The sequence below is a fragment of the Solanum dulcamara genome, chromosome 12 (genome assembly GCF_947179165.1).
Source record: "Solanum dulcamara chromosome 12, daSolDulc1.2, whole genome shotgun sequence".
Classification (NCBI taxonomy): Eukaryota; Viridiplantae; Streptophyta; class Magnoliopsida; order Solanales; family Solanaceae; genus Solanum; species Solanum dulcamara.
Genome location: NC_077248.1, coordinates 6,158,896 through 6,170,488, shown reverse-complemented (window position 1 = coordinate 6,170,488; position 11,593 = coordinate 6,158,896). Strand labels below are relative to the sequence as shown.

The 11,593-nt window shown below is 34.2% G+C and overlaps 1 long non-coding RNA gene across 1 annotated transcript; it reads left to right on the top strand.

The window, feature by feature from the left end:
* The first annotated feature begins 2,556 nt into the window (after window positions 1–2,556).
* LOC129877631 (uncharacterized) lies at window positions 2,557–10,714 on the top strand. Its single transcript, XR_008763583.1, has 4 exons — window positions 2,557–2,687; window positions 3,906–3,997; window positions 5,866–5,988; window positions 10,439–10,714. It is a non-coding gene; the product is annotated as an uncharacterized LOC129877631 (long non-coding RNA).
* The last annotated feature ends 879 nt before the right edge of the window (window positions 10,715–11,593 follow it).

Below are 11,593 nucleotides of genomic sequence, written 5' to 3'. Positions count from 1 at the left end.
ACAATCTCTAATGAAATGTCCTGGTTGTAACACCCAAATTCTTTTTTGCCAAGACTCAAACTATTCTTCATATGTGTATAGACTCGAACTGAATGACTTCTAATTGTATATATGAGTTAGGATCAATTCCTAAGTATTTTAAGTATATTATATGTAGTTTAGAGTCATAAGGAATCTCTAACACCAAGCCAAGTTCAAAGAATTTCTATCGGCTAAGTTTTCGAATGAGTTTGTATAGAGGTCAACTTCAAATGATCATATCTCACGAGGTGTGACACTGGTTTTTCGTATCCATGACACAGGTCAGTGCCATTGGCAGCTCTGCTTGTGTTACCCCTTTTTATGAACCCTCCATGCTTCCTCATAATTTTATGAAATCTTTTGGTTAAGTATGCCATATCCTGATATTCTTCATAATCTTTACCTTGAGTTACATTAAGAGCTAAGAATTTTTCCTTCTTTGTGTCTTTCCTAGAGTAGTCTTGTTGCTTATTTAACTCATAGGTCTGAAGATTTCCAATTAACTCATCCATAGTAAGAATCTTCAGATCCCTTGTTTCAGTGATGGCATCTACTTTGATTTCCCAGGACTTAGGAAGAATCTTGAGAATTTTCCTGACCTATTTACTGGGATGGATGGTTTCACCTAAACACCGAAGTTCATTGGTGATAGAGGTGAACCTGATATGCATCTCATGAATAGTCTCTCCTTCCTTCATACTGAGTTTCTCATATTGAGTAGTTAACATGTCAACTTTTGAATCCTTCACTTGAGTAGTTCCTTCGTGAGCAGTCCTTAGGCAGTCCCATATTTCCTTGGAAGATTCACATGTATAAATTCGATTGTATTCATCAGGTCCTATTCCACAAACTAACAACTTTTTTGCTTTGTAGTTCTTTTCTATCTTCTTTCTATCAACTTCTTCATATTCTTTTCGAGTTTTGGGTATAACTCAAGTAAATTCTCCTTCTTTGACCTCTTTTATAGGAACGTAGGGTCTATTCAGAACAACGTCCCATAGTTTACTATCCTCTTCCATGAGAAAATCGTGCATACGAGTCTTTCACCACCCATAGAACTGACTATTAAATCTAGGTGGCTTAGTAGCCGATTGTCTTCAAGATTAGGTGGAGCAACCATCTTTTTGTTCACAGGATCTTCTCTCGATGTTAATCGTATAGAGAACACTTTCTCTAATACCAATTGATAGCTTTGCACAAGTCCACCACTATGTCAAAGGACCTGGTCCTTTGATAGAATTATCAACAACAAGACAAACTAGAAGATAAAAGTATTGTACACTATTTTACGTGGAAAACCTCCTTGCTCAAGGGAGGAAAAACCACAAACTGACCCTCTGGATTTTGCTGTCAATCTTCACTAGTTACTAACGCTCTACATCCATTTGCTTGCAACATAACTATTATATGACTTGAGCCTAAGCAATATCACTATTGCCTACTATACCTGCTTCTCAGTGATGTAGACTTTTCAAACACACTTCAAAACTAACTCTAGCAATGAAGTTACAATAAAACAATACAACTGAAAATAATCAAGATTACTTTATACAACAAGAACTGATTTTACCATATTACACATAAGACTTAATACTACAACAAGGCTTCAAAGAAGAATATCTTGAGCAGTTCTATTAGGTCCCGTGCAGCTTTTGTTGAAGTTTGTCTTTTCTTTAGAGAGAACAAAAACCATTTTTGATTGTCAATTCTTGAAGAGAAAAGACAAAGAACTTCGTTGTCCAAGGTTTGATCATTAACGTTGGAGACACACATCTTAGGATTCATCTGATTTGCTTTAGATCTGCTGCCTCTACTGGTTTTACCAACCACAATAGAGGATGACAGCTTTACAGTTGGCTAGTCTGCAACTTGACTTACTCATGAGACCAGGTCCATATAATAGGTCCCATAGTTTGTTGATCATCAAAACTAAATAACAGTGTGCATGTTGATTTGCAGCATATATGTTTTTATGGAAAATCATCGAGGAACGAAAATGAAATAACTTTGATTTGGAGTCCATATTGGTTATTTCTTGCTACACTACCACACTGTTGGATCTATGTTGACAAAATTTTAATGCTTGTGATTGTAGATTGGTCTTGTATCATTGATTGATGCAAGTACTGTCGCATTTCGACATTGATAGTTTTGTTTGAAGTGATATTCTACCACTATGTACTTGTGGCCACGGTTCATTTAACCCGAGAGTCATTTTATAAAATATCATTTCTTTTAAACTATAAAATTTTTAAGATTAAGTTAATGATTGTCCAAGTGAAGAATGTTGAAACTTTTACCAAGTATGGACTAACATTAGCTTAATTATTGCGGTTTATAAAATAGGCTAAAAAGTATATTCAGTGGACCTGACTTAGGCCACTTTTTTGTTGGATTCCTTTTTGGGCCTAAATAACTTCATGTATTAGTGTAGTTAGGAGATAGTGTAGACCTCGTTGAAGACCTATAGAGATGGGAGGCCCATTAGGTCAAGGCTTGGTGCCTATAAGTAGATGGCTAGCTATGTCGCCTCTCATCTCCTTAACCTTATGGAAACCACTCCATTCGACTGCTAGTTGCAGGAGAAGCAATGAGAGGAAGACCTAGTTGAATGTTCCACATGTCTGAAACACGCTCTTGCATTGATAAACAAGATGACTTAACAGGTATGCATCTTAATCTAGCTTTCTTATGATGTTTATTTACTAAACATAGTAGATCTGATTTTTTTTTAAAAAGAAGCCCTTTGAATGATTGGGTTCGGCTCGTCAAAATTCAACTTTAAATAGGCAAATTTAGTGATTCCTTCAACTAAGATCTTCTCCATCTTCATTCTTCCTTTCTCATCTATCGAAGGCAACTTCTTAATTAAGATTGTATGTTTCCTCCTTCTAGCCAATTTGAAAGATTAGATATGAATGATCGATAAACTTAGCTGAAATTCCAAAAATGATTTTGCCTCAAACGGACTTCGTTTCGAGTGGGTGGTATCTCAAAATAACTAAAACAACGAGGGGAGTTCAAATCTAAAATTTGGGGCTATTTGGATAAGGTTTGATCTAGTTTTGAACGAAATTCCAGTCCTAGTTAGTTGAAGCTCAAAGTTTCAGTCGAATTGTATGAAAAATTGTATGATAAGTTTTATGAAAATTGTGTGATTTTGATTTATTTATCAGGACATATAATAAACAAAGATGAGAATACAAAGAATTAACAAAAAAACACATCTAATGACATGCGGACAAGAGAGTCATTTGTGCAGCAAAAAATCTGATATTAATGACCAAAGGTTGCAAGAAGACATTCCGTTCACTTAAAATATCAGATCATCGTAAGTGAGCAAGTTGATCATGCACAAAAAATTTGCAGAAGATTTGTTCTGTTAATGATTTTAATTCTTGATCTTTCAGTGTCTTATAAATAGTGATAACAATTATAATTGCAGTGTATATTGAATAAAAAATTCAGTAGTCAGATGATCATAATCTTCCGCAATTATACATATTCCAAAGACATAATATATAAATATGACTCTTAACTTGGTTTCAATTGGCAACTATGACCTCTAACTTTTCTAGTAAACAAGTAACCACTTTAACTATTCAAAATTTGAACAAATAAACACATTCGTCCTACATGACATTCTACATGGTAATTTTGTGTCCTACGTGGCGTCCTACGTGTATTGTGTCATGTAGGACATGTGTGTCTACTTGTTCAATTTTATATAAGTTTAAGTGTCTATTTGTGCACACTCAAAGTTGGAGGGCATAAATATGAAATGAGATCAAGTTAAAGGACATATTTATGTATTATGTCTATTCCAAATTGATAATTGGTGAATGAAGTTGGTAATTGTGGGTCAATTTTTTCTTCTATTGCAGGAAATGGTGCCTAGTATAAAATGACCAAAGAACCAGCAGTCCACTTGTATTATGGAAAATGAGAATGTGTCAGTGACGACAATGGGGGTGATGTACGTTTGAGGCAAAATCATTTTCCGAACTTCAGCTTCGAGCTCATTTAACTGTGAAAACAATCTGTGAGTAAAATATGAGGAGGGATGGCGTCTGAGCGTTCATTGGCATTTTTTCCAGAAGATAGTTAATGTAAGGTAAAATATTTCAAGCATCAATTACTATTGTGAATAAGTTTTCAATTTATGTATATAAATACTCATGATATTTTATTTTTTTCGTAAGTCACATTTTTGAAAACAATCGATTAGTATATTTTATTATATTCTAGCAATGGCGGGTAAGAGGAAGCAGGACACTAGAAAATTGCAATAGTGAAAATAGAAAATAAAGTCGATCAGTGTGCCACATTCTCTAGACGTCGTTTGGGCTTAATATAAAAAACCAGTGAATCTTTTAAAGAATGTGACATCGACCTTGAAATAGTTCTTTTTCAACGATTGGTATTTGTTCATCCTACTAAGGTGTTATCGATTATTTATGAATTTTGCAATAGAATTAAGTGTAGGTACGAAACTTGTTTCTACACGAAGACGTAACGATGTGAACTCTGAAATGAAAATTAGACTTGATGAAGTGTTCATCGTCTTACATTGTTATGTGTTTGTGCAGCAATAAGTTGTTGCACCTTCACTTAATTCTATTGTGGGATTCATTAATTGATCGATGGCCACATTAGTAGTTGCATGAACAAATGCAAATAGTTTACCACTCGACGAAGAAACAACTATTCCAAGGCTGACGTACCATTCTCTAACAAGTTCACTGGCTTTCTTATATACACCCAAATGACATCTAAAGAGTGTGGCACACCGATCAACTTTTTTTTAATTCTATTTTTGCCATTGCAATTTTTTGGCATCTTGTTGCTTTATTACCTTCCATGCTAGAATACAATAAAAATATATAATATATTGATCAATTAATTTCAAGAATTGTGACTTACAAAAAAATGAAATATCATGAGTATATGTATACCTAAATTGAAAACTTATCACAATGGTAATTGAATCTTGAAACATTTTACCTTACATTAACTACCTTACAGAAAAAGGCTGAAGTCTAGTTTGCATTTCAAAGTTCATATTTCTTAGCCCTTCTCCTACGCTTTTGAGAACATGTCGAATCATATTCAAAATCTTCTCCATGTCGATCTCCATGAAATAAGCCCATAGACACCATCCCTTCTCATTTTTTACACACAGATCATTTTCACACTGCAAACGGTCCAACATTGTAACACTCACTAAAACATTATATGTGGTGTTCTAATTCTCGACGAAAATGATACTGCTTCTGTATTTTGGGCATAACTCTTCATAGGATAGTCCAAATTAAGTTATTCAAATTTCTAAATAACCTCAACATCATTACCTACAATTTTTGTGAAAACCATAACTTAATATTCGGAGGCTAAGTAGGTCAAATAAATTAATTTTGCAAGACATGGTGTTGTGACGAAATGGAGCGTTTGTAGAAGAAAAATCATATCTCATTGTAGGATGCTCCAATATAGTTTATTCTTAAACTACATGAAAGGAAACTTCTAGTTCTACAATTCATATGGACACCAAATCCTAATTAGGAAGTATCTTGTTTAAACGAAGCTCCGAAAATGGGTATTCTGTAAAAAGAAGATTCATCTCACCAACCATGAAAGATCTAGATTCATTTGACATCACAATCCTTCATTGAATTTTCAAGATCATTCTTTGTAATTATTTTATTTATTATTAGGTCCCTCCTTCATACGTATAAATATCCACCTTATTTCCTCATTTTGTTCATCAAGATTTCTCAAGCAACTCTTCTCTCTTTACACTTTTTTACTCATTCTTAAATATAGTTTTAGTTTTTAAATCTGTAGAAATACTATTCTGATGATTCATATACTCCGGGAAGTACACAAAATGCTCCGGCGAGGAGAAAAGGCTAAAGTTCAAAAGTGTTCATTGAGTTCTTCGATTTTGAGTAAAGCTTTGGATTTTAGGTATGTAAGACTATTCATAAAATTGTATTGAATTCGTCCACGTGCTCAATATTTAAATTCATCATAATTGAGTTAGAGTTAAGTTTTACCCTAATTCTTGAATTCTAAATGAGTTAGATATATTTATGCATTGAGATTATTATTATTATTATCTCTTATATTATTGGAATTGTTGTTCTTGGCTACTTTCTCATGAATCCTAATTCATTTGATGTTCATGATTTTATTTTATTTTTCATGTCTATTTTGAGTAAAGATGTTGACTTTTAATATGCATTGACAAAAAGAGTGATTTCAATTAATATTATATATGTATTTTATTGAGTTATGAAAGAACAAAAACATTGAGTTTAAATGAATTTGATTCTTTGGGTTAAATGATGTTTTTGAGCAAGATGTTTTGATGACAATGTAAATGATGTTTATTTGTAAAAAGTGTAATGATTGATGAAGAGGTGATGATGATGATGTTTTGAGATAAGTTTGATGTTTAAATTAAAAGTCCAAAAGAGACTAAATGAGTATTTTGAGTATTTTTACTCACTTGATGTATATGAGCATAATAAAGTATTTTAGGAGTAGTATTGAGCACCGATATGGGGTGATCCCATAAACTACATAGCCAGCGTAGGATAGAGGTCATGCCTCTCAAGTCCCAAAACTATGGACTTTGATTGATTGTAGATCTAAAGATGTGATGTCCTTTATCCTGGCAAGGTATTAGATAGATGTGGTAACGACATCGCTTCGTTGCATCATCACTAGCTCATAAGTGATTTTGTCGGTTAGAGAAACTCTTCAAGAGTAAAATATTATATTTTTATATACTGAGTTGCATCTTTTATTGCATATCATTTAAAGCATTATTTTATTACATACATTATTGAGTTGACCCATTTTCAGAGTTGAGTCCTATGAGTTTAGTTGAGTATATTTGATTAAGTTTTCTTTCAGATATTTTACATACTCGTACATTCCATGTACTGATATCATTTGGCTCGCATCGTTTTATGATGCAGAGACAAGTACAAGAGATCATCAACAGATGCTTCATTGAAAATCCATTTCCTTCCTGATAGTTGTACGACCTCCTTGCTTTTGGAGGAATAATATTTATTTCATTCATCGCTTTGAGTAGTTTCTTGTCTCGGCACTTTCTAAATAGTTGATAGAGGCTTCATAGACAAAGTAAAGTTGAGTAGAAGGATTCTTTCAGAGTCTGTTTTTAAACCATAATTTTATTATTGAGTTTATGACGTTGAGTTACATTATACTTTGAGTATTTTAATCTATTATTTATTTATTGATGATGATGTTTCTAAATGCCCACTTGAGTTAATTATCTATTGAGTCAAGTCTTCCGCTGTGTGATTGAATGAGTGATCAAACCAAGTGGTTCGCTTGGGGCCAGCGATAGTCTCCGTGCCGGCCACACCTAGGGAACCCTCTTGGAGCGTGACAACCACTCTGCTTTCAACTTTGTTAATTTACAAATAAAAATTGTCCTCAACATTGAACTATGAGTCCCTTACCAAAACACAAATATCAGCTCTGATTTCACCCCAGGCAATCTAGCAATTGCATCTCTTACGAAGCAAAGGACACTAAATATGAGGCAGTCTATTGCGCTTAAGAAAATGGTGATCATGAACCTTTATTAACGGTTTGCCACTATACCTTTTTAGTGGAGCAACAACAAATCTCTGACCATCAACAACTGTATATGAGAAAGTCCTACCAGGTACCATGTACCTTAGAGCTTCTTCTCTATGGAAGTAATTCTTCGCAGCAGGGGCTAATCGTTCTGAGACTCTTCACAGCTCTTGATACCTTTAACCTTTCGCCAAAATTGACATATTTCATCACTTTTATATGTGGTGGTTTTGGAAGAAAAATGATTTTTAAGCATCTCTTGCCCTTCTTTGAGCCAGTAAGCCAATGAATCAACCTATTCCACAGGAGTTTTGAATGGAACACCCGAAGCCTCAGGAGATGTTTCTTCAATATGCAGTGAAAAGGATGGGAGTAGACCAAACCATGACAAACTTTTGCTGTTCCTATCTTATACTACAAGTGCCTTCCGTGATTTTGCTCCGACTGGTACTGTCCTTGATGAGAACACTTTGAGAACTCCAGTGACTAAATTGTCACGCCCCGAGAGGGTACCCTAAGCGTGGCCGGCACTCAGAAACCATCTCAGGCTTCTGAGAGAACTACTTAGTCTCATTACTCATTTGTTCATCAGCGGAATACTTAAGAATACTAATGTGGGCTTGTCATCATCAACATCAAAGGAAAAATAGATAATTCTTAGAAGAAGTAGTTTCTAAGGAGAACTACTCCGATTACATCATCAAATTCTGTCTATGAAGCCTCTAATACTCTTAGATGGTGCCAATGACATGTCCATGACTACCTTAAAAGAAACATAAAACTCAAAAATAATAAAAGGATAGAGAGTTCCTCCAAATACAAGAAGGACTCACCAACTAGCTAAAAAATAATGATCTTCAACGATGCGCCCATTGAGAATCTCTAACACCTGTATCTGCATCATAAAACGATGCAGGTCAAATGACGTCAGTACGTGGAATGTACGAGTATGTAAAATGGCAGGAAGGTTAGGACATATATCAAGAAATTCCTCTCAGGAAAACTCAGCTCAGAACTCAACATCATCTCAACATTAATATGTAATGCAAATTTAAAATAATAATAAGAAATGCTTATTCAGTTGGGAGTTTCTCTAATCGACAACCATCACTTATGAGTTAGCAATGATACAACGAAGTGATGTCGTTGCCACATCCATCCAATACCTTGCCAGGGTAAAGGACATCACTATCTTGGATCCACTCATCAAAGTCCTCTTTTTGGGACTTAAGAGGCATAGCCTCCATCCTACGCTGGCTACGTAGTTCTGGGGTTTGAGTTAATTAAACTCTTACCCAACTCGGTGCTCAATACTACTCCCAAAATATGTGCTCATATTAATCTCATCATCTAGTCTTATTGGACTTTAATTTAAATCATCAAACTCATCTCATTACCTCTTCATCAATCATTATACTTCAAAAAAACATCATTTACATCTCATCAAAACATATTTCTCAAAACATCATTTACTCAAATTCATTTAAACTCAACTCTTTTGCTCTTTTAAAACTCAATAAAATACATATATAGTATTAATTCATATCACTTTTTTTATCAATAAAAATATTAAAAATCCAACATCTTTACTCAAAACATATGTAAAAATATTCATGAACATCAAATCAATTAGGATTCATGAGAAAGTAGTCATGAACAATAATTTCAATAATATGAGAGATAACAATAATAATAATATTAATGCATAATATATCTAACTCAATAGAAGAAGAATTAATTCATTTAGAATTCAAGATTTGGATAAAACTCAAATATAACTCAATTATAATGAATTTAAATATTGGGCGCATGAACGAACTCAATCCAATGCTATGAAAGCCTTACATACCTTAAATCTGAAGCTTTACTCCGAATTGAAACACTCTTGGACCCCTAGCCTTTTCTTCTCGTCGGAGCGTTTTGTGTACTACCCGGAGTATAAGAATCACCGAAGTAGTATTTTTATACTACTAAAACTAAAACTATATTTGAGAATGAGTAAAGAAGTATATATAGAGAAGAGTTGCTTAAGAAAACTTGATGAATAAAATGAGGAAATAAGGTGGGTATTTATAGGTGTGGAGGAGAGACTTAACAATAAATAAAATTAATTACAAAGGATGATCTTGAAAATTCAATGGAGGATTTTGATGTCATGGATGATGTCAAATGGTTCTAGATCTTTCTATGGTAGGTGAGATGAGATCTCTTTTAACGGAATATCCATTTTCGAAGCTGCGTTTGAACAAGATAAATTCTTTATTAGGATTTGGTGTCTTTATAAGAATTGTAGTTTTAGAAGTCTAGTTTCATTTAGTTCAAGAATCATCCAATTTGGAGCATACTACATCGAGATATGAATTTTATTCTACAAACACTCCATTCCATCACAGCACTATGTCTTGCAAAGATTAATTTATTTGATCTACTTAAACTCCGAATCTTAAGATATGTTCTCCATGAAAGTTTTAGGTAATGATGTTGTGGTTACTTAGAAATTTGAATAACCTAATTTGGACTATTCTATGAAAAGTTATGCCCAAAATACAGAGATATTATTATTTTCATCGAGAATTGAAATACCGACCTATAACATTTTAGGGGGTGTTACATAAATCCTGAAGTGACTCCTTGGCTTTAAGAATATGAGAGTATTGAGGATTCAATCTCACATGCTCCATGATTTCACATGTAGTAAGAGAAGGTAGTCTCATTTGAATAGATCCTTCCAATCCCAAGAAGCATCCACCACGCTTATTAACATACTTGCTAAATATGATGTTATTGTTTTCTGCAGGTGGTATAACCAAAGCACACAAAGATGATGTATAATGGAAAATGAGAATGTTACAGATTGAACAACAGCTGTTAGAGAAGGATCTCTATCATTGGTTCATCAGGATAGTGAGGGCAATACAAGTGGACTGCTGCTTCTTTGGTCTTTTTATATAACAAAATGATTCAATTTGCAGAATTGAAGCTCATTCTCATTGCCATATCTCAAATAATGAATAATTACAAGTGTGTGAGCATCTATTTATATACAACTACAATGCCAACTAGCTGAACTGCATTACTAACTAACCAATAGAAATTGGACAGCTGTCTAACTAACTCAGCTTAGCAACCAACATCTAACAAACTTTAACAAACTAACTCCAATTAACTTCCTCAAGACTTAGCAATGCTCTTTGCGTATTCCTCAATACCCCCCTTCAAGCTAGGTGATATGAAGATGTTCTTCATGCCTAGCTTGGATGTGAGATATGCATGCTGCAAACGACCAAGGCCCTAAGTTAACACATCAGCAGGTTGTTCAGCAGTAGTCAGATATCGAATGAACACAACCATTCTGAATCTTCTCCCTAATAAAGTGGTAATTAATGTCTATGTGCTTAGTTCGTTCATGGAAAACAGGATTAGAAGCAATTTGAATTGCAGCAGTGCTGTCACAATGAATAATAACTGGTGAAATAGTAGGCATGTCTAGTTCCTTGAAAAGACCAATTAACCATGTGACTTCAGTAAAGGCAGAATCCATACTCCTATATTCTGCCTCTGCAGAGCTACTAGAGACAGTGGGTTGCTTCTTAGATTTCCAAGTAGTACAGAATCCCTAAACTTGATCATATATCCAGTGATGGATCTCCTAGTGTCAAGACAGGAGCCTCAATCAGCATCACAAAAGGCATGTAGAGAACCATGTGAGTTGGCAGCCAAAAGAATCCCTGAACCAGGAGCTTGTTGTACTTCACAACTCTAATAGTAACATCCATATGGGACTTTTTAGGAGCATTCATGAATTGATTTAAGTTTTGGACTGCATAAGACAAGTCAGGTCTTGTAATGGTAAGATAAATCAGCCTACCAATTAATCTTTGATATTCACCATTGTCTAATAACAATAGATCAGATGAAGAACCAGCATGCTTGTCAAAACCAGTGTAGTGGG